This window comes from Bos grunniens, chromosome 23 (genome assembly GCF_055505025.1).
Source record: "Bos grunniens cultivar Pamir isolate PY7600 chromosome 23, Bosgru_T2T1.0, whole genome shotgun sequence".
In the NCBI taxonomy this organism is placed as follows: domain Eukaryota; kingdom Metazoa; phylum Chordata; class Mammalia; order Artiodactyla; family Bovidae; genus Bos; species Bos grunniens.
Window position 1 is genome coordinate 37,845,087 of NC_141187.1, and position 23,153 is coordinate 37,868,239.

A 23,153-nucleotide genomic window follows, 5' to 3' on the forward strand; every position below is an offset into this window, starting at 1 on the left:
GTCTTTTCTGAAAGTTCATTTCAGGATATGAGACGAAATGAAGCACTGCTGCTTGTGAAGGAGGCCATCTGAAGGTTTCCAAAAGCAAAATTAGAGAACACAAATATATCCATGGAAAATAGACAATGTTACAGTCAGTTTCCTAAAATAACCACACACTCCCCACCTCTGACCAGTCCTAATCCACTCTCAAACCTGCCTCCAGATTACTTAAGAACAGCTTAATAACTCTGGGGATTAGCCAAATCCTCTGCTCTTTTCCTCCCCAGCTCCCCACAACTATCTCCATCTTTTCCGCGTTTGAAAATTCTGATTGTAAACTGCTTTCACCTAACAATGAAAGAGATGACAGGAAGGCAAAAGCCATATTAAATTAGTCCATCTTTCTTTCAGGCAGCTCTGATGAAAACCTTAGGAGGAAGTAGAAATAACTGACAGATAAAACTGAGGGCTTGGAATCATTTGAGCAATACATGCCTGATAAATAAGGAAAAGTATATCGCAGCATATAAGCTTTTTAGAAATGCTGAAGTCTACCAGATGAGTCTCTTTTAGATCTACAGAGACAAACCAGAATGCCTAATTCATAAGGAACCAGGTGGAAATGGTAACACCACATGTTTTGGGTCTGAGAGTATGTACTGGTTTTTCAACTAAAATCTAACAATAAAAGGTAACAAAGATAATCCACGTTTGGAGCCCAGGCAGAGGGGAGGGGAAGCAGTAGAGTCCATCAGCCAAAGGAGACGGCAGTCATCAGCAGTATGTCACACTCCACCATGAGAAAAGAAGCCCAGATGTGCAGAAGCTAATATATGATGAAGGTGACTGTTCTGTGCATTTGAGAAGGAATGGTATTTTTTATATATATATATATATATATATATACACACATTTTTTTAAAATTTTATATTCTCAACAAATGGCTGGTTCAAATTTGAGATCCATCAGGGGGAAAAAAGTGGTCCTTTATTTCACAGCATACATACAAGTCAATTCCAGGTAGATTACAGATCTACATGTGAGAAAGGATCAAGTTCACAGAAAACACATAGGAGAGTAGCTGCACAATTTGGTGATTGAAATCTAAGTGCTTACACAGAACACAAATGGCGTCAATCAGAAGAAAAGACCGATGAATATGAGTAAATTAATATTAATCGCTCCTGTTCATCAAAAGGCACCATTATGAGAGCAAAAAGGCAAACCACAGAGTGGACAAAGACATTTGTAACACACGTAACTATCAGAGTTCATTAAGTATACAAAGAACTCTTAGAACTAAGTCAAAAAAAAAATTAAAAATGGGCAATAAATTTGAATAACTTCTTTAAAAAGAGGGTATCCAAATGTCCACTAAGCATAATAAAAGATTATCAACTTCTTAGCCATTACAAGGAAATGCAAATTAAAATCATGAAGACACAGTGCTAACACCCACCAGAACGGCTAAAGTGGGAAGGTCTGACAATGCCAAGTACTGACAAGGATATAGAACAATAAGAAAATTCATACACCTTTAGCAGTTGTGTAAGAAGATACAGTTCATGAGGTCACAAAGAGTTGGGCACAATTGAGCCGCTAACACTTTCACTACTTCAAGAAGGTACAACTAGCCTCAAAATCTGTTTGGCACTGCCTATTAAAATTGAATATATGAAAACTTCATAGCACAGCCCAGCAATCTTGCTTCTAGAGCATGTAAGTTTGTGTAGACATGCATATGCATAACAACAACAAAAAAAACTGTTCACACATATTTATCAAAAGATTTATACAAAAATGTCCACAGCATCATAATTCACACTACCAAAAGCTATGTCAACTACAGTAAAGTTGATAGTCTATATCCTAAAATAGAATTTTATATGATGACTAAAATGTGGTAAACATCACTGAACCTCTCAAACATGTTGAGTGGAAAGAAAAAAGCCATCCCCCTAGGCTATTCAAAAATCAATTCCAATTATGTCAGATTTCTGGTTCTAGGTAAGAAGGTATAAGCATACTTCACCCACCTCTACTATTGAATAAAACTATAAAACCTGGGTAGATGACACAGAGCAGCTACTTGAAAACCAGGAGAAGTAAACAGCAGCAGGTGAACCTCAGATGTCCACTGGAATCTGAAGCATAATCAAACTGGCAGTGGGTTTACCATTTATTTTCTAACTCTATCTTCTAGCCTGAATGACGCTGGCAACCTATAAATGAGCATTGGGGTGAGAATGGACAGAGTCCTGGGATCCTACAGGAGCCCTATCACTCATGAAGCAAACAAAAAAATCGGGCCTCTCCTAATGCTCACAGGAGTGGGGAAATTCTCCAGTTTTATTCCTTGTTTCTTCCCTTTCTGTCACTTTTCTCATGACCTTGCTCCCACACAATTCCACGGCAGTCACCAGGAATGGATGTCTCTGGTAGCTCAGATGGTAAAGAATCTGCCTGCAGTGCAGGAGACTCAGGTTCAACCCCTGGTTTGGGAACATCCCCTGGAGGAGGAAATGGCAACCCACTCCAGTCTTCTTGCCTGAAGAATGCCATGGACAGAGGACCCTGGTAGGCTACAAAAGGATCACAAAAGAGTCAGACATGACTGAGCAATTAACACTTTACCAGGAATGGAGGGTCAAAAGGAGTGAAAACTCTGAAGGAGGGGAATCTTTCAATCCATTACTGGAAACGTCATCCCAAGAGGCTGAGGCCAATCTCTGTTGCTTCTTTTCCTCTCTCCCCTCCTGCTGGTTGAACCTCAAAAAAGTCCAAACAGGGAAACACAGTAGAGTTGCTGCTGCTGCTAAGTCACTTCAGTCGTGTCCGACTCTGTGCGACCCCACAGACGGCAGCTCACCAGGCTTCCCCATCCCTGGGATTCTCCAGGCAAGAACACTGGAGTGGGTTGCCATTTCCTTCTCCAATGCATGAAAGTGAAAAGTGAAAGTGAAGTCGCTCAGTTGTGTCTGACTCTTTAGCGACCCCATGGACTGCAGCCCACCAGGCTCCTCCGTCCACGGGATTTTCCAGGCAAGAGTACCAAGGACTGAAAAGTAAACTCTAAGGAACTGTAATGTACCAGGGAGAGTGCAGAGAGGAAGATGTTCAGGAAAGCGACCCTGTAACATCGCTTATGAATTTCAGGACTCACCACCAAGTCCAGAACTGGTGGATCAGAGACTGTAATTAGCATAGCAAAGACTCTGAGAACCGAACTAACAAATGAGCCACTACACAAATCACACACTGGCCAATGGGTTACACACACCCAGAACAGAAGCAGAGTATGGTGATGAGTTTGAAAGGTGGATATTGAAACAACATCTTGAGCTAGGTTGGAACTTGCAGCCTGAATCAAACCAGGTCAATTAACTGGTTAAAAAAAAAAAAAAAAATCTTCCCAAAATTTAAACACAATCCAGAGTCTCATAATGTAATCTTCAAAATATCCAGGATAGATTCCAAAATTACTCAACATACCAAGAACCATGAGAATTTCAACTTGCACAGGAAAAGATAGTCAACAGATGCCAATGCCGACATGATACAGATGGTGGAATTAAGTGACAAAGACTTTAAGGCAGCTACTACATAAATGTTTGAATGACCAATCATGAACATTCTTGAAAGAAACATTAAAATAAAAGTCTCAGCAAAGAAACAGAAAATATAAAGAACAAATGGAAATCCTAGAACTGGAAGTGACAATAATCAAAATAAATAATTCACAGGATGGACTCAAAAGCAGCCTGGAGATGGCAAATGAATGTCAGCAGACTTGTAGATAAATCAATAGAAATTATCTCATATGAATAGAGAAAAACAGTCGAAAATAAATGAATAGAAATTCAGAGACATGTGACTGAATACCAGAAGGCCAAACATTAATGTCAAAGTCCCTGAAAGATATAGGAAAAAATGTGTGCTAAAAGCATTTGAAGAAACAAGAGTGGAAAATTTCTCAACTCTGGAGAAAGACTAACGTCAGATTCAAGCATCTGAGCAAACCCCAAACAGCACGAATTTGGGGGGGTTACTCTAAGACAAACTGCTAAAAATGAAAGACATTCCATTTGGGTGATGACAAAGTTCTGGAATAAAGACTGGTAATGGCTGCACAACCTTCATTGTAATTGACTGATGCCACTGAACTGTACGCTTTCAAACGGTGAAAATGGCAAATTTTATGGTATATGTATTTTACCACAATTGAAAGGGGAAAAAAAGAAATAATCTTCAAAATAGCCGAAGTAAAGCGATATGTTACATGATTAGAATGATTAGAATGACTGTGACTATCTCATACAAAACATCAAGGCTAAAAAGAATAGCAAAACAATTTTTAAAAAACTGTAATCTCAGAGCAAAAACACATTAGTAATACAGTGAAATAAAGACACTCTCAAACGAAGTGAAATGTTAAGAATTCACAGCAGACCTACTCTAAAAGAATTGCTAAAGGAAGGAAAATGGTGGCAACCCACTCCAGTATTCTTGCCTGGAAATCTCATGGACAGAGGAAGCTGTGGTCCATGGGGTCAGGAAGAGCTGGACATGACTGAGCAACTAATGCACACCGAAGGAAGAGCGTCAGAAAGCAGAAAATGATACTAGAAGGAAACAAACTAGAAGAACAAAGAAGAACAACAAATAATAAATAACTGGACAAATACAGACTAGTCTCCTCTTGAGCTCTTTAAAATGTGTTTCATGATTGAAAGCAAATAGTCCCTGATGACACTGTCAGTGTGTGTAGATGTTACACAGAAGACATCAATAACATTGAAGAAATGCAAAGTATCTCTCAGATACAGGTTCTACATTCCTAACGAGGTAATAAGGTATCAATCATATGTTTAAAGTTAAACATGTATTTTGTCATCCATAGAAAAACCACTAAAAAGCTACATAAAGAGATTTTGTCAAAATCATAATTAACATGAAATATTAAAAATGCACAAGTAACTCAAAGTGTGACCGGAAAAGTAAGAGAAACAAGACAATACCGAACAAACAATGGAATGGTAGATCTAAACCCAAATACATCAGTAACTATATTAAATTTACATGATCTAAAGTAATTAAAAGTCAGACTGTCATATTAGATGTTTTAAATGACTCAACTATGCTATCTATGAGAAATTCACTTCAGAAATATTTAAATAGGTAATTTAAAAGTAAAAGAATGAATATATAATGGAAGTCACAATGAAAATAAAGCTGGAAAGGCAAGCAATTCATTTGTATATTAAGTGACAGTATATCTCACTGAAGAGGAAATGAAGGTAACAGATAAATACATGCCAAGATCTTAAACATCAGCAGCCAGAGACATCCAAATTAATTCCACAGTGATATTACAAAGATCCGTATAGTCAAAGCTATGGTGTTCCAATAGTCATGAATCTATGTGAGAGCTGGACCCTAAAGAAGGCTGAGTGCCAAAGAACTGATGCTAGAGAAGACTCCTGAGAGTCCTTTGCACAGAAAGGAGATCAAACCAGTCAATCCTAAAGGAAATCAACCCTGAATATTCACTGGAAGAACTGATACAGAAGCTGAAGTTTTTTGGCCACCTGCTGCGAAGAGCCAAGCCTTGGAAAAGACCCTGATGCTGGGAAAGATTGTGGACAGGAGGAGAAGGGGGCAACAGAGGAGGAGATGGTTGGATGACATCACTGACTCAATGGACATGAGTTTGAGCAAACTCTGAGAGATGGTGAGTTCCGGCGTGCTGCAGTCCATGGGGTGGCAAAGAGTTGGACATGACTTAGTGACCGAACAACAACACATCTATCATGATGGCTAAAGTAAGACATAGTGGCAACATCACATTCTGGAAGTAATGGAGAGAAACTCAATCGTTCATGTTGTGCAAATTCAAAATGATGCAGCCATTCTGGAAAGCCACTAAACAATGCTGAGTTTCTTATTAAATTAGACACTGGACTACGACTCAGCAATAAAATTGAAAGTGAAAGTAAAGTCACTCAGTCGTGTCCGACTCTTTGTGACCCCATGGACTGTAGTCTACCAGGCTCCTCTGTCCATGGGATTTTCCAGGCAATAGTCCTGGAGTAGATTGCCATTTCCTTCTCCAGGGGATCTTCCCAACCCAGGGATCGAGCCCAGGTCTCCCGCATTGTAGACAGACACTTTACCATCTGAACCACCAGGGAAGCACTGATAAATGCAAGTCAGATGAATCTTCGGGGATTTATGCTGACCGAAAAAAAAGCCAATTCCTAAAGTTTGTCTATGATGTGGTTTCATTCATGTAACATTCCTGAAGTGACAAAACTACAGACCTGGAGAACAGTTGAGTGGTTGCCAGGGTTGGGTGTGAAGGGGGATGGGAGGCGAGTGTGATTATCAAGGGCAACACAAGGGATCCTTGTGGCAATGGAACTGCTGTGTATCTTAACTGTGGTAGTAAACACAAAAATCAACAGGTGATAAAATTTTATTTAACAAATCACACAATTACATGTAAAATTCCATAAATATGAATAAGATAATTGATTTGTATAAATGTCAATTTCTTGGTTGTAATACTGTATGATGGTCTATAAGTTATTACCATCAGGGAAAATTAGGTAAAGAGTTGGGATAAAGAGGGAATACTGCATAATGATAAGAGAATAGATTCACCAAAAGACCTAACAATCATATATATATGCACTTAATAAGAGTCCAAAATAAACAAAGCAAAACGGACCCCCCAAAGTAAATCCACAGTTACAGTCGAAGACTTCAACACACCCCTCTCATTAATAGTTAAAACTAGGAGACAGAAAATCAATAAGGATAGCAAAGAATTGAGTAATGTATCAGCTGGATCTAGTTGATGTATATAGAACTGCCCATGCAACACCAGCAAAATACACATTCTTCTAGAGTAAATGAAACAGTCAACAAGATAAAACTTAATTTGGGCCTTTAAAAAAATACAAATAATATTAAAAGATGGCAGCCATACAATGTATATCCTCAGATCAAAATGCAAATAGAGACTGTTAAGAAAATCTCCAAATATGTGAAATAAAACTCAGTATGTAATTTAAGCTACTTTTCATTTATACTTTTTTTTTTTTACAAATTTTTATAATTTTAAGTTATATATAATTATGTCCATTGTGCATTAAAAAAAAACATCTGGAATTAGCAATTTGTAAATCAGCAATCAGACACAGTCTATGCCTACTGTGACACTGTCGCCGCTGTTGTGCAACATGAAGGAACAGTTTGAGCCATACTCCAGAATGGCAAGGTCACAACGAATAAGTACTATTCCTTCATCAGTCGGATATAAGTCACCAAAAAAAGAAAAAAAAAAAGTCTGAACATTGTCAATAAGGTCCCTTTCACCTTAATTTTCTATTAATCATCTTGTAATTTATTAATAGCAATATTCATTTTAAGAAATCAGTGCTCTGAAACACAACTACATAAAAACTGAGATTCTATACGCACGTTCTGATCCAGCTTATCCAGCCTTCTCCTACTCTTAGATAAGTTTAGACAAGTGTGATTGAAAGAATCTCAGTTCTGAGATGTGAATGACTTTTCCACACTTGAAACATTTAGGAGACTTTCCGATATAGAGAAAATAAAGTTTGACTTAATGAAAACGTAGGTCAAGGTTGAGATAGTCTGTCAAACATGTCACTGAAGGAGAAGTTGGTTATGGCGCATTTTAATGTTTTAAGTGTGTATAATGCCAGCATTGCTGAATTTTCTAACTTCAAATCATACTCTCATCTCCAACAGTAGCAATGTAGTTATTTTAAAGGCCAAAGGAAAATGTGCCAGAAAGTAAACAATGTGAGAACAGACCTCTAAAATATGCATTTTTATAGTGATCCACATTAAAAACACAAAGTAACACTCATGGCCTCCATCTTCAGCTTACTCAATATTTATTGACTATCTACTGAGTGCCAGACATGATGCAGTCACTGCCCTCGAAAAATACCCAGGTCAGTGGGCAGACATAAACAATTACAATTTAACATGCTAGTTACTATATATAACAAAGGGGCCACAGAGAAAGGGATATTGACTGGCTTCACAAAGAAGACCTTTGGCTGGGATTTGGGATATGTAAGACAACCTCTAGGAGGAAGTGAGAAAAAGAGATGAACCAAGAGAAGGATGGGTCCATGTGCAGACAGAACATGAGAGAGCATTATTCCTCAGGAACACTAGAACTTGGGGCACTTTACACACAGGATGAGGTTGGGGAGGCTGGAAGATGACTTAGACCATTTGGGAAAGGGTCTTATACATCCCGGAGCATTAAAGCAAGAGAAGTCTGGAGACAGACAGCATCTCTTGTGACTATCCAGTAAGAAGTGATTAAAGACTGAACTAAAACTGTAGCCATGAAAACAGAGAGGGGAGGACAGAGCCCAGGGATCCTTGGCAGCTAGAACAGAAAGACTTCGTGACCGCATAGGACGTGAGGAAGGAGTCCCAGCTTCTAACACGGACACATCCTAAAGACAGAATACAGGAGAAAAGCAATTGGTCAAGAAAGATACCTTGTTTTTTTTGTTGTTTTTTCAAACACCTTGGTGTCCAATGAGATTTACTCCTCCTTGGTAACTACATGGAGACTTGAAGCAGTTCTGTGCAAACAGAATGTGGGCTTCAGGAGACTCTAGAGGCAGAGGTTTAGGAGTCCATGATTGATGAGTTGACCTCTCTGGGGATGGATGGAATCAAGCACAGAAAATATATTCTTATTATAATGAATGCTTCCTTAGCAAAGGAGCACTGACTGAAAAGTGATTTCAAGTTTTAGGACACAAGTTGCTTTGTTTCAAAAGGTCTGTAAACCACTCTCTGAATATGATCATCATAAAAGCCAACAGTGATGACACGTTCTACCATCAACACCTAACTCCACTTCTGCAGGGGAGTAAGAAACAGGCTCGTCCCCTGCCCCCTCCCGTCAGGGTAGGATGCCAAGAGCTGATGAAAGAGAACCCAGGGTCAGCAGGCACTCTTCTCCCAAAGTTCTAATTATAAACTCCAAAGCTCTTTCCACACCTCCCTCCTAGGGAGCCCTTCTCTCCTCTGCTCTCTACCCACAACATTGTCCTTGCAACCTCGGCCTCTTTCCTGAATGTATCCGTATGCGACAAACAGGCTATGGACTTTTAGAGCAGGTAGTTTAAAAGTAACGTATAGCCAGTTATGCTAGGTGGGGCTAGTGGTAAAGAACTCACCTGCCAATATGGGGGACAAAAGAGACGCGGGTTCCATCCCTGGGTTGGGAAGATCCCCTGGAGGAGGGCATGGCAAACACTCCAGTATTCTTGCCTGGAGAATCCCATCGACAGAGGAGCCTGGTAGGCTACAGTCCATAGGGTCTCAAAGAGTTGGACACAACTGAAGCAACTTCACACATAGTAAGTTATTTCAGAAATAAACATAGTGAGGAGAAATCAGATTGCTTTTGGAATCTGAAAAAGCAAGCTCATGGGTCAGAACTAGAAAGAATGACGGGAATGACAAAATCCAAGGGAAGGTTTCCCTGCTTGTGATTACTTGGGGGCATCCAAGGTGGCACTAATGGTAAAGAATCCACCTGCCAATTCAGTCTAGATGTAAGAGATGCAGGTTGGATCCCTGGGTTGAGAAGATCCCCTGAAGGAGGGCACGGCAACCCACTCCAGTATTCTTGCCTGGTGAATGCCTCAGAGGAGCCTGGTGGGCTACAGTCCATGGGGTCGCAAAGGGTCAGACAAGACTGAAGCAACTTAGCATGCACGCACCTCTAGGGTATGCAAAGTGAGCCAGAATTCTGCTCTGCATTTTGAAAAGGAAAAAGAGTTCAGGGCAGATGTCCTGAGCAAAGAAAACAGTGCCAACACCACCCATAGTGATGTCACACCAGCTGCTACCTTCAGGTCAACGGCAGTGGAACAGGAAGCTTGACCGGAGCCAAGCATACCCTCCCTGGACTAAATGACAGACTTCTAATGCCCTGCAGAAATAAATCTCCACTCTGGACAAGTGAGGTACTAATCTGTGTATCCGACTCTGGCATTTCAGAAGCCAAGCCCAGAATATACATGGCAATACCCATTCTGCAAATTAATGTACAGTTCAGAGGGTGCTATAAGATATCATTTCAGTTCAGTTCAGTCACTCAGTCGTGTCTGATTCTTTGGGACCCCATGAATCACAGCACCCCAGGCCTCCCTGTCCATCACCAACTCCTGGAGTTTGCCCAAACTCATGTCCATTGAGTCGGTGATGCCATCCAGCCATCAATCCTTTTTCGTCCCCTTCTCCTCCTGCCCCCAATCCCTCCCAGCATCAGGGTCTTTTTCAATGAGTCAACTCTTCGCATGAGGTGGCCAAAGTATTGGAGTTTCAGCCCCAGCATCAGTCCTTCCAATGAACACCCAGGACTGAGCTCCTTTAGGATGGACTGGTTGGTCTCCTTGCAGTACAAGGGACTCGCAAGAGTCTTCTCCAACACCACAGTTCAAAAGCATCAATTCTTCAGCACTCAGCTTTCTTCACAGTTCAACTCTCACATCCATACATGACCACTGGAAAAACCATAGCCTTGACTAGATGGACCTTTGTTGGCAAAGTAATATCTCTGCTTTTCAATATACTATCTAGGTTGGTCATAACTTTCCTTCCAAGGAGTAAGCGTCTTTTAATTTCATGGCTGCAATCACCATATGCAGTGATTTTGGAGCCAAAAAATATAAAGTCTGACACTATTTTCAGTGTTTCCCCATCTATTTCCCATATAGTGATGGGACAGGATGCCATGATCTTAGCTTTCTGAATGTTGAGCTTTAAGCCAACTTTTTCACTCTCCACTTTCACTTTCATCAAGAGGCTTTTTAGTTCCTCTTCACTTTCTGCCATAAGGGTGGTGTCATCTGCATATCTAAGGTTATTGATATTTCTCCTGGCAATCTTGATTCCAGCTTGTGCTTCTTCCAGTCCAGCATTTCTCATAATGTACTCTGCATATAAGTTAAATAAGCAGGGTGACAATATACAGCCTTGACGAACTCCTTTTCCTATTGCCTGTTTTTCCAGGTCCAGTTCTAACTGTTGCTTCCTGACCTGCATACAAATTTCTCAAGAGGCAGATCAGGTGGTCTGGTATTCCCATCTCTTTCAGAATTTTCCAGTTTATTGTGATCCACATAGTCAAAGGCTTTGGCATAGTCAATAAAGCAGAAATAGATGTTTTTCTGGAACTCTGTTGCTTTTTCAATCATCCAGCAGATGTTGGCAATTTGACCTCTGATTCCTCTGCCTTTTCTAAATTCACCTTGAACATCTGGAAGTTCACGGTTCGCATATTGCTGAAGCCTGGCTTGGAGAATTTTGAACATTACTTTACTAGCATGTGAGATGAGTGCAATTGTGCAGTAGTTTGAGCATTCTTTGGCATTGTTTTTCTTTGGAATTGGAATGAAAACTGACCTTTTCCAGTCCTGTGGCCACTGCTGAGTTTTCCAAATTTGCTGGCATATTGAGTGCAGCACTTTCACAGCATCACCTTTCAGGATTTGAAATAGCTCAACTGGAATTCCATCACCTCCACTAGCTTTGTTCGTAGTGATGCTTTCTAAGGCCACTTGACTTCACATTCCAGGATGTCTGGCTTTAGGTGAGTGATCACACCATCGTGATTATCTGGGTTGTGAAGATCTTTTTTGTACAGTTCCGTGTATTCTTGCCACCTCTTCTTAATATCTTCTGCATCTGTTAGGTCCATACCATTTCTGTCCTTTATTGAGCCCATCTTTGCATGAAATGTTCCCTTGGTATCTCTAATTTTCTTGAAGAGATCACTAGTCTTTCCCATTCTGTTGTTTTCCTCTATTTCTTTGCACTGATAGATGAGTGCAAAGTTTTTATCTCTTCTTGCTACTCTTTGGAACTCTGCATTCAGATGCTTATATCTTTTCTTTTCTCCTTTGCTTTTTGCTTCTCTTCTTTTCACAGTTGTTTGTAAGGCCTCCTCAGGCCATTTTGCTTTTTTGCATTTCTTTTCCATGGGGATGGTCTTGATCCCTGTCTCCTGTACAATCTCACGAACCTCTGTCCATAGTTCATCAGGCACTCTGTCCATCAGATCCAGTCCCTTAAATCTATTTCTCACAGCCCTGTCTAACTCAATAAAACTAAGCCATGCCGTGTAGGGCCACCCAAGAAGATATCATTTGAGCCCTTTCAAATTAAAGAAGTTAAATTCTTTTTTAACTGTTTGTTGCCATCACTGCCAAGCCCAAATGTACCAGGTAACAAAAACTGAGGCCAATGCTTGTGTATCTCTGCCTTAATGGCAAGGAGCAATGGTGGTAAATAGAATCGACAGGAAAAGTAAAAATCTGTTACCCGATTGGAAACAAGGAAAAGTTGGATTTCATTTTTGTTTAATGATGACTCTTAACCAATCTGATTCACAACTACTTCTGTGCACAAACTTCTTGTGTAAGATGGTATGTGTGTGTGTGTATGTGTGTGTTGCGGGAGGGGCAGAGTTCTTACCATCATCGCTATCACCACCACCCCAAAAAAGTAGACATTTCTGCACTCCAAAAGGCCACAATCTTCTTTTCCTGGGAGTTTCTGCTGATGTATTTACTGTTTCTCCTCTGCCCTCCTAAAACTATCAGCACATAGTAAGTATCCTTTCAATAAAAGAAGAACAGGAGGAGGTCAAGGCCATTCAGACTTCCGAAGGCTCTGGTGATAGAGGACAGAGTGGATTTATGGCCCCGGTCAAGTGTTTCTATCTTCCCAGGGGAGAAAGATATTTGTGACTACTAGAGAGATACTAGAAAGAATGCAGTCTAACTTTGTTATCATTTGTAAATTCCCGCCTGATGTGATAACGAATATCACTTTTCATTCAGGGCCATTGGTTAAAAAAAAAAATTACTGTGATAACAAAGGTGCCATTATTTCTGGTAGAATTTTCCTGGGCCCTGTTAATAATCACACTTGCAGTCAACTAAGGCCCTAGGTTCTCACATCACTAAATAAATACTGCCTGGTGGCAAATATTAGTATCCCCAACTCTGCATTCCAAAGAAGTCATGAAACTTATCGTAAAGGTCAGATCTCAGTAAATAAGGTCAAAGCAAAACTAAAATTTAAAATCTCCTACTATTTCTTCAACAAATTCCCGTGTCTCTGGCTCCCAGTGCAGTTTCCTACCAGACACATCAGTGGTCACTGTAACCCCATCATATTTGGCATTACAGAGGTGAAGAACAGAAGTTTAAAGAAACAGAGTCCTAAAAGTGACTTTTGAACAGGGACTCTTAACATCTGTTAAATACAGGGGAGGCATGAATGCTCTTAAGTTGGAGTTTTAAAATCTAAACACATATGATTTTCTCAGGAAAATGTCCATTGTTTTCTTAAATTCAAGCATTCTTACTACTCTCCCCTTTTAGAACCATTGGGAACAAATGGGTCATTCTTAATTCTTGCTGTGCATCAGAAGACTCTCTGGGGAACTTTAATAAAATATATACATTCCAAGACCCTACTCCAGATTGACTACATCAGGGTCCAGGAATGTGAATTAAAAAATAAAATAAAAGAGGTAGGGGAGGACTATGGAATAATTATAATACATAGCCAAGGTTATGAAATACTGTGCAATGTTAAGTTAATTGGTAGTCTATTTTATTTAATTACTGAACTTTAAACCTGGAAGAAATCCTAGATATCAAAACCCTTCACATTCCTTTCACAAAGAAGAGCCACATCTGTTAAGAGACTCGCCCAGGATCACACAACTAGTTCTAAATAAAAATGCAACCAGAACTACAGTTTTCCCAAATAAAGTTTATGTGCAAATGGAGTATCTATAAAGGATAAAATACAGAGCCAAAAAAGTACTGCTTTAGATTTTTAAAATTCACACTCACTTTTCTACCAAAAAATCATAAAAGGGGTTTAGCAATCTTCCTTCTAACTCCATCTCTTACAACTACCTCCTGAATTTCTCCTTTAACAGAGAAAGTTCATCACCTTTTGCAGCTCATTTGTAAAAACCTACATTTGCATAAAGTTAAATAAATATAACAGAATCATATTTACAGACATAAACTATAGTGGATAGTTGATTATGATAAATACACAGTGGGGAAAAAATGCATAGTGAAGGGTGGCTGACCCTTTTATCAACAGTGGGAGAAGTTCCTGATTGTCAAATCTTAGCTCACCACAATTTGTTATCCTGTGCTTTCTAGCTATTATATTTTTATTTTTAAAATGTTTTATTTAACAAATAAAATGCATTCCTTTTTCAAAATAAAACACATTATTTTTAATTATCAACACCAAGAACTAGCGCACGATTGCCACCAAGAAGGGGTATAAACAGCTGCAGCATCTCCTTTGCTTCAGGAAGATATTTACAGAGACCAAAGTGGGTAGGATAGGGCATTTAATAGGTTAAATAACAAATTTATCCTAAAAGGATTCTTTAAAATGCAATTCAAGTTGAAGGGAAGAAAGAGAAAGAGGTGACTTTTCCTTTGTTAAATTTCACAATAAATTTACACCCAGATTCAGCAAGTGCTTTTCAGTGGCTTCACAGTAGCTGAGATAATTATATGACTGCCCTCTTGATGTACGAGTCCCCGTTGAGCAAAGTCGGCTGAATCCCAAGGACAGCATTCCAGGATGTTGAAAAGAATTCTTTCAGGACACACCCACTGTGTGCCTTGTTTCAGGCACAATTTCTTCTCAGGGAGACAGTGTAGAAGGAGAGGAACCAAGTTCACTCTGCTGACAGAGACCCAGGCAGTTATGTAAAAATTATGAACATTCAAGTGCTTATATATTGTGAACATTCAAGTGCTTATATGCCAATAACTGTGCAAAAATGTCTACACACTAGCGTGCTAAATCACTTCAGTCATGTCCGACTCTTTGCAACCCTATGGACTGTAGCCCACCAGGCTCCTCTGTCCGTGGGGATTCTCCAGGCAAGAATACTAGAGTGGGTTGCCACGCCCTCCTCCAGGGGATCGTCCTGGGGTCTCTTAGGTCTCCTGCGTTGGCAGGCGGGTTCTTTACCACTAGCGCCATCTGGGAAGCCCCAGTAAATTATGAATTCTTAAGGAATAAAGTCTCACCTAACACGTTTAACCTCTCATAGAGCCCAGGACAAGGTCTTACATACACTGGAGAATGATCACTGGATGAAATGAAAAAAATTCCAGAACATCCGTCCTAAAGGACATGAGTATTCCCTAAAATTAACAGTCCTTCACACAGATTAGTGATGCCACACTCCTGGTCTGTGATCACTCTTTTCTTACCTGTATCTTACCTGTATCAATCTATGGTGGAAGCAGAATGTCTAGTCTTTGGCATAGGCCCCTTATATTTTATACAGATATATATATAAATATTTATGAATACGTATTTACATGTATTCATACACATTTATTAATATATATAATCTTGAAATATAGAAGTCATCTTCAAAGAAATTACATATTTTACATACTTATCCTTTTTCTTATTCCTCCTATTAAAATATTAGTTCCATGAAGACAGTACGTTGTGTCTGCTCACTGCTATTACCAACATGCCATAGGGCGATGCTTAGGAAAGACACATGCATGCTAAGTCACTTCAGTTGTGTCCGACTCTTTGCAAGACCATAGACTGTAGCTCACCAGGCTCCTCTGTCCGTGGGATTCTCCAGGCAAGCATACTGGAGTGGGTTGTCAGCCCTCCTCCAGGGGATCTTTCCCCACCCAGGGGTTGAACCTGCATCTCTTTACATCTTTCCAACAAAGCATCTCTTGCATTGGTAGACTGGTTCTTTAACACTAGTGTCCAGCCCATATTTACTGAATTTGTATTATCAAAGGAATGAATTAAATGTGAAGTAAAAGCAGAGTACTGTGCTGGGTCCTGGAGACAGAAGAAACACAGTGCATTATCTCTCGGGTGTAGTGTCACTCTCGGTCTCATCGTTGCTGAACGTGGATATAAGTAGGGTTGAACCAAAAGCTGAAACCATTCTGTTAGAAAACAGACTTTCTATTTATGTAGTAGTAACACTTTAGTCCCTTGGACTGCAAGGAGATCCAACCAGTCCATCCTAAAGGAGATCAGTCCTGGGTGTCCATTGGTGGGACTGATGTTGAAGCTGTAACTCCAATACTTTGGCCACCTGATGCGGAGAGCTGACTCATTGGAAAAGACCCTGATGCTGGGAAAGATTGAGGGCAGGAGGAGAAGGGGATGACAGAGGATGAGATGGTTGGGTGGCATCACCGACATAATGGACATGGGTTTGGATAAACTCCGGGAGTTGGTAATGGACAGGGAGGCCTGGCGTGCTACAGTTCATGGGGTTGCAAAGAGTCGAACACAACTGAACTGAACACTTAATAAATGCCCAATTATGTGTCTTTAGCCATGAACATTCATTATCCAATCCTGAATGCAATAACGTCTTGAGTCCCAGGCAAGAGGGGCCCCTACCCCAGCAAGTCCACCAGCAGCCCCAAGGGTCACAGTCCAGGTATGGGGACTCTGACACTCCCTTTCAAACCCAAGCACACTAACAGTGTAGGTTTTTCCCCAGATATTCTCCCAAGGACAACCTTCAATATACAACCCTGGGGCCCATGAGATGAGTTATGGCTTCAGCACCACAGGCAGATTCAGCCGTCCACAGGCAGACTCAGCCGTCCACAGGCACGTGTGCTAGGTCCTTGCTTCCTCTCAAGCCACCTGGTCAGGTGTTGAACTCCGAAGAATTTAGAAACTCAAAATTCAAACCTGGCCTTCAAGGTTGTTACAAAGGTGTATTGGTCAGAGTAGGGGGATTTCTGAACATGATTTGACAGTTTTTTTTAGTTTGATTTGCAAGCACATAGATATTTAAATATATAGAATGTAGGGAACTCCCTGGCAGTCCAGCATTAGGACTGGAGCTGCCACTGTCCAGAGCCTGGGTTCAATCCCTGATCAGGAAACTAAGATCCTGCAAGCCACGTAGTGAAGCCAAAAGAAAAAAAGAATGTGGACCTGCCTTCGAGTTCTAGCCCTGAGGCCCACCATCAGTGAACGAAACCAAGGTCCAGAGCTGTCAACCAAGCGACTAAGGACACAGGACCAGTAGCTGAAAAAGCCAGAACTCAAAGCCAGCTCTTCACAGTATCAGTGTCCAGTTTCTGAGGCAAACCCCCACCCCTCAACTTCACCCCTTCAAAGCACCTGGGTGTGCTCCCATGATTATAGCAAGCCCAGGGGCTCCCGAGAGGTCAAGTGCTGGGTCCAGGAACATACAGCCCTTCCTCTCTCCTAACATCCTGGGCTTTCTCTTCAGTCGCTCAGGAGCCAAATGCAAGCAGCTTGTAAATCCAAATGGTTGCTGTATCTGTGCACGCATGCTTGTAGCTACCTGTAATGGAGGGAGAATCTACGCTAGAGGAGAGCAAGCACTGACACATGCCTCAGGAACCTCACAAGATGCAGCCTCAGGCATCTGAACGTACATCTTTTTTACAACTCTAAACCTAGAAGTGCATTAGTGTTCTTGCAAAACAGGCCATGTGGCAGTTTACAAAGCCCACATATAATACCTTCCTAAGACCTGTGCTGACGGAGATCCTTTCATCCAAGAAATCCGAAGTACTTTACAAGCTCAAAGCCATTCATCGGAACACTCCAGGGAGGTATGCAGGTGGCCAGCGTTATACTCCTTGACAAGAAACTGAGGCAGGCTGACAGCCTTAAGTACAGTTCTTAAAAAACGGTCTGTGTTTTTTGAAAATGAATGGCCTTAAACATCCACCCTTATGGGGGGAGAACGATGCATACTGTTTCTCTAAAACAAACTGAATGTAACAGAATTAAATACCATGTCACACAAGTCTATGCCTTGCTGTAGTTCTTGCAGCCAAAAGGGCCAACATTTATGTTTAGTTCTCTGTGAGGAGGTTATCAAATTTAATACTATTGCCTTTCAAAATGCAAATTCCAAGTCACAAATTTTAAGACTGAAAATTCAACTGTCTTCCCCCTCTACCCCCAAACAGAATCTGGCTTTTACACCTTTGGCCAAAAAACACTTAGGAAAGGTGACAAGCATAATCTCTCTGGCCCAGACTGATTTCAAGCCATGGAGATTAGCTTAATTTGCTTTTAGTGGGAGGTAAATGGCCCCAGGGAAAATATGCTGAATAGTAGCAGAGGAAGAGTCCTTTTATAAACAAGGGAGATTAGGAGTTCAAGAAGAATAAATAGAAGGAGCCACTGTTGTTTCCATAATAACAAATGAAAAGTCTCCATTGAAAACATTTCTGAAACTCATGTTCATAATAATAACTAACAACTTAGTGAGGACTTACTGTCAAGTTAACCATTGTTCTTGGTGCTAATAAGCAACCCATTTTATAGATGAGGAAACTGAGGCTCAGAAATTTTGATACCTATCATCCCAAAGACCTTACAGTGGAGTTAAAAAATCACCATTCATTCAATAAGCTGAAGTACACAGAATCTGAAATACAGAAATCAACACAGATTTCCCCTAGGGAGTTCACCTTCTAATGGAGGAATGCACAGGTTAAAAAAACCTTTCAAATAGACATGTCCAGGGTGCCTGTAATACAGAAAGCCCAGGTTCAATCCCTGGGTCAGGAAGATCCCCTGGAGAAGAGAATGGCTACCCACTCCAGTATTCTTGCCTGGAGAATTCCATGGACAGAGACGCCTGGTGGGCTACAGTCCATGGGGTCGCTAAGAGTCAGAAAAAGCCTAGTGACTAACGCAAGGCACAAGAGCAATGCAACGGAAGCTAAACTGGAGCAGGAAACAGAGACTTTGCAGAGAGGATTTCAAGAAGCAGATATAGGAAGGCATTTTAGACCAATGGAAATGGCAAATGGCTTATGCAAATGCACCAAGATTTCAAGAGAACTTAATCTGGGTGACAGAGGTTGTCTGGCTTCACTAGAGAATGAGGATGCGTGTTAGTAACAGGTAATCTGGGTCTGGACAGGTATGGATAGACAGGAATTGGATATCGAGTTAATTACTTTTACAACCTCGGATATCTTATCTCTCCCAACAAGATATAAGTCTCCAAGAGGGAAGAAAACCTTTCCTGCATTCTTACAGAGTGGTTTATGTCTTCTATTGTTTAATCTAAAGGATTGATTGCTGTTATTTCTTCATTACCCTCAGACCTAACACTTAAGACAATGGCCTACAGCCACAACTCTGAGTACTTACATTAACTTATTTAAGCCTTAAATAAACCCAGTGAGGTAAATTCCATTGCTATCACCATTTTCCAAACAGAATGGAGGCACAGTAATGTGCTAGAACAAACACCTGCTACAATGCACTTGATGGAGTTCGTGTCTCCATGGCACGCCCAGGACAGAAGTGCACAACTGTTCACAGGCACTTCTTTTCTATGTAATAGCAACATGCTTCCCTCCCATACCACGCACCCTAGCCCACCACGAGCAACTGTCATAGACCCCCCCAAGAGATATGATGGATCAGCTCCTGAGCAGTATCTTCTCATCGTCCGTCACTGTAGCTGCCGCTTTCCTTCTCTCTGCTCAGCTGCACCCAGTGCTATCTGCCAATGAGAACTAGTGTCAAAGCTGCTAATGCCAACGCACCAATTTAGCTGCTGAGACACCACAGATGTCACTTCCCAGGAGCTCAAGCCACCTAATCTTGTGGCTGCCAACCTTATTCCTGATGGAGCTACTCTTGTCAGGTGGCAGACTCAACATGTCACAAGATTTTGGTGACACAGGTTCTCCGGAGTCTCTGCTTCCACTTTTAATATAGTCAAATCTCCCTAGGTTTCCAGGATGATTCTGAAGAGTTTAACTGGAAGGTAATCCAAATGACTGTCACCATGCTTTCCTTGAACTTCTTATCAACATAAAGTTCAGTTTACATAAACATTCCTTCTTTTGATTTCTAATTCTTTGGACAAGCATGAAAGGTACATATATTTTCAGAATTCAGATTGGGAAAATAATAGGCTGGTACACATTCAACTGGAATGAATGAAGTAGTAATTTTCTATGCCCACCATAGGCTCATGAGACTGTACGTGTCTCTTCTCTGTTCACTTCTGTTCCTCATTTCCTTGTCTATAAAATGTGTTAACAGCACTAACTTCATAGGGTTTAAGCACTCAATAACCATTAGTTATCATGAGCATTGTTCTCAGATATACACACTTAACATACATTATTGTTCTCATCATGTAAAGCATAAGCAATGGCTGTGCTCAGTCGCTCAGTCATATCCAACTCTTTGGCACCCTATGGACTATAGCCCACCAGGCTCATCGGTCCATGGGATTTTCCAGGCAAGAATACCGGAGTGGGGTGCCATTTCCTCCTCCAGGCAGCAACGGCTATCTGTCCTTCGACTATTTCTTGTCCAATTCAACTAAGTCTTCCCATAAAACAAGATTCCTTAAACAATGATGAAAAGAGACTCTTGGAAACCAGAACACCAGACCTCCAGACTTGCCAGAACAAGTGTGAATTTGAAAACACGAGTGAGCACAGAGGGCCAAAGCCATAGTTATAACTGAAGGTCATGTTTTCTACATGCAACCAACACTGATCATTGGAAAAGGAAAGATACACACAGGCCCATGGATGGGCCATGCTTCTGAACGAGAAAGTACACAGACTGACTGAAGAGCCACTTCTACTGACTCGCTAAGTGGCTGAAAAGCAATCATGGCCACATGCCCTGCATTTTGGTTGACAGGGCGACATAAACCCAACTAACACCAGACTGTGTGACCTCAACCTGGGATGGGAGCCAGAGGTTTCACCTGAGACCCAAGTTATCAGATGTGGGAGCTGTCTCATTTGCTTTCTCTTTTAGCAGAACAAAAGGGAGCAAGGACCGAAGGAGGCAAGAAGATAGAACCTGAAGTTGTCCAGACTCCATTACCCTAAATTACCTGATGATGAATAAATATTCCTTGTTCCATGGTTTCAATGGAAGGTGAACTACTACTAAAAATATCCGATGTTCATCATGCTTTCAATCTCTTTCTTTTCTATCAGAAAGAATTATTCATGATTTCTGACCAAAGGGTATCCCTTTAGTATAACCTCAGACAAACCCTGTATCCTTCTTCTATCTTTATACCCTCTTTCACTCCCATCAGTCCTTGTCAATCCATTAACCACGGCAGAGCCCAGCACCCTATTATAAACTTCCCTCCCAGCATGCCTCAGTGGAAAAGCCGAAATTGCACTGCTTTAAAGCATCATCCTGACTCCTGACAGCTGAACGATCTGAGGGAAATGTCTTCATCCCTCTGGGCCTCATTTTCTACACCCATAAAATGAAGCTGATCTTCTGCACCCCCGTTACCACCTAAAATTCTCACAGTCTTTAGCCCACAGTTTTGAAGTCTTCAGCCCATAGTTTTCAAGTGAGCCCAGACACAGAATCACAGGAGGCTAGACGTCACTTTTACCACGTGGGTGAAAAGAGCTCTGTGGAAACATGTTCTTACGGGCAGGAACCACCTGGAGAAAATATTAAAGACAACTGAATACTGTGGGGGATGGGGGTGGTGGGAGGAACATCTTATCCACCAAAGGGAATTCAAAACTGTGAGCACTCACAACCACGAAGGAGAAGGGCTGGCAGGGAGCCCAGTGGTGTCAAGTACACCTGAAATCTCCCCTCTCCGCCAGTACAGAGTGCTTTTGTATCCAGTATAACTGGAAAGGGAGAATTAGAGAGTTGTGTTTTTTTTTAAAGAGACGCGCATGTGTGAGTTCATGCTAAGTCATTTCAGTTGCATCCAACTCTTTGCAACGCTATGGACTGTAGCCCTCCAGGCTCCTCTGACCATGGGATTCTCCAGGCAAGAAGACTGGAGTGGGTTGCCATGGCCTCCTCCAGGGGGTCTTCTGACCGAGGGACTGAACCTGCATCTCTTACGTCCCTTGCATCAGCAGGCAGGGTCTTTACCACTGGAGCACCCAGGAAGCCATTTTTAAGGCATAGGACAGTTTACTAGGCGCTATAAAGCACATGTATGGATGTGAGGGTTGGACTGTGAAGAGAGCTGAGAGCCAAAGAATTGATGCTTTTAAACTGTGGTGTTGGAGAAGACTCTTGAGAGTCCCTTGGACTGCAAGGAGATTCAACCAGTCCATTCTAAAGGAAATCAGTCCTGGGTATTCACTGGAAGGACTGATGCTGAAGCTGAAACTCCAATACTTTGGCCACCTGATGCGAAGCGCTGACTCCTTGGAAAAGACTCTGATGCTGGGAGGGATTGGGGGACAGGAGGAGAAGGGGACAACAGAGGATGAGATGGCTGGATGCCATCACCGACTCGGTGGACATGAGTTTGATTGAACTCTGGAAGTTGGTGATGGACAAGGAGGCCTGGCGTGCTGCAATTCATGGGGTCACAAAGCATCGGACACAACTGAGCGATTGAACTGAACTGAACTGAAAAAGCACAGAGGGGCGCTAGTGGTAAAGAACTGTCCTGCATTATAATGCAGGAGCTGTAAGAGTAGCAGATTGGATTACTGGGTCAGGAAGATCCCCTGAAGGAGAGCACGGTAACCCACTCCAGAATTCTTGCCTGGAGAATTCCATGGACAGAGGAGCTTGGCGGACTATAGTCCATGGGGTCGCAAAGAGTCGGACACGACTGAAGTGACTTAGCATGCCGTACAAAGGATAGACAATCAATTACATCTTATTTCAGTTGAATTCAACACCTCTCTTCTGGTTCTCTTTAGAAAGATCAAGGTGAAGCCAAAATGTTCCACTCTGCTCTCTACTCCTCATTTAGTGAGCATCCCATGAGTCAATACACAAATTTAAAATCTCCAAAAACACAAAGGCCCTAATCATGACCACAGAGTACTAAAGAATTTAATCAGTTAATGTTTCAAGATCTACCCATCAAACATGGACAGCTCACAATCAATGTAAGAAGTTATTTTGTAAATTGGATTTTTCCCCCTTGAATTTAAGATCTAGAAACCTGCCTTGCTTGACTTCCCTGGAAAATTTCCAGATCTCCACTTCAGTTTCAACTTTGTGGATCAGGTTTTGTTTCTTGAAGACAATAGTGAATGGTTTTG

General features: G+C 41.3%; 1 protein-coding gene across 47 annotated transcripts in view; it reads right to left on the bottom strand.

Moving 5' to 3' along the window:
* Positions 1–23,153, bottom strand: part of LOC147347652 (uncharacterized) — a 521,220-nt gene that overhangs the window by 303,115 nt on the left and 194,952 nt on the right. For 6 of the 47 annotated variants that reach the window (XR_015152399.1, XR_015152394.1, XR_015152389.1 and 3 more), the window contains one exon: positions 8,538–8,701. The exons of 34 other annotated variants lie outside the window; for them this stretch is intronic. The gene's annotated coding sequence lies outside the window, so the exon portion shown is untranslated. Of the gene's footprint in view, positions 1–8,537; positions 14,794–23,153 lie in introns of those variants that run through there. 7 more of the 47 variants (XR_015152362.1, XR_015152405.1, XR_015152393.1 and 4 more) reach the window with 2 other exon arrangements.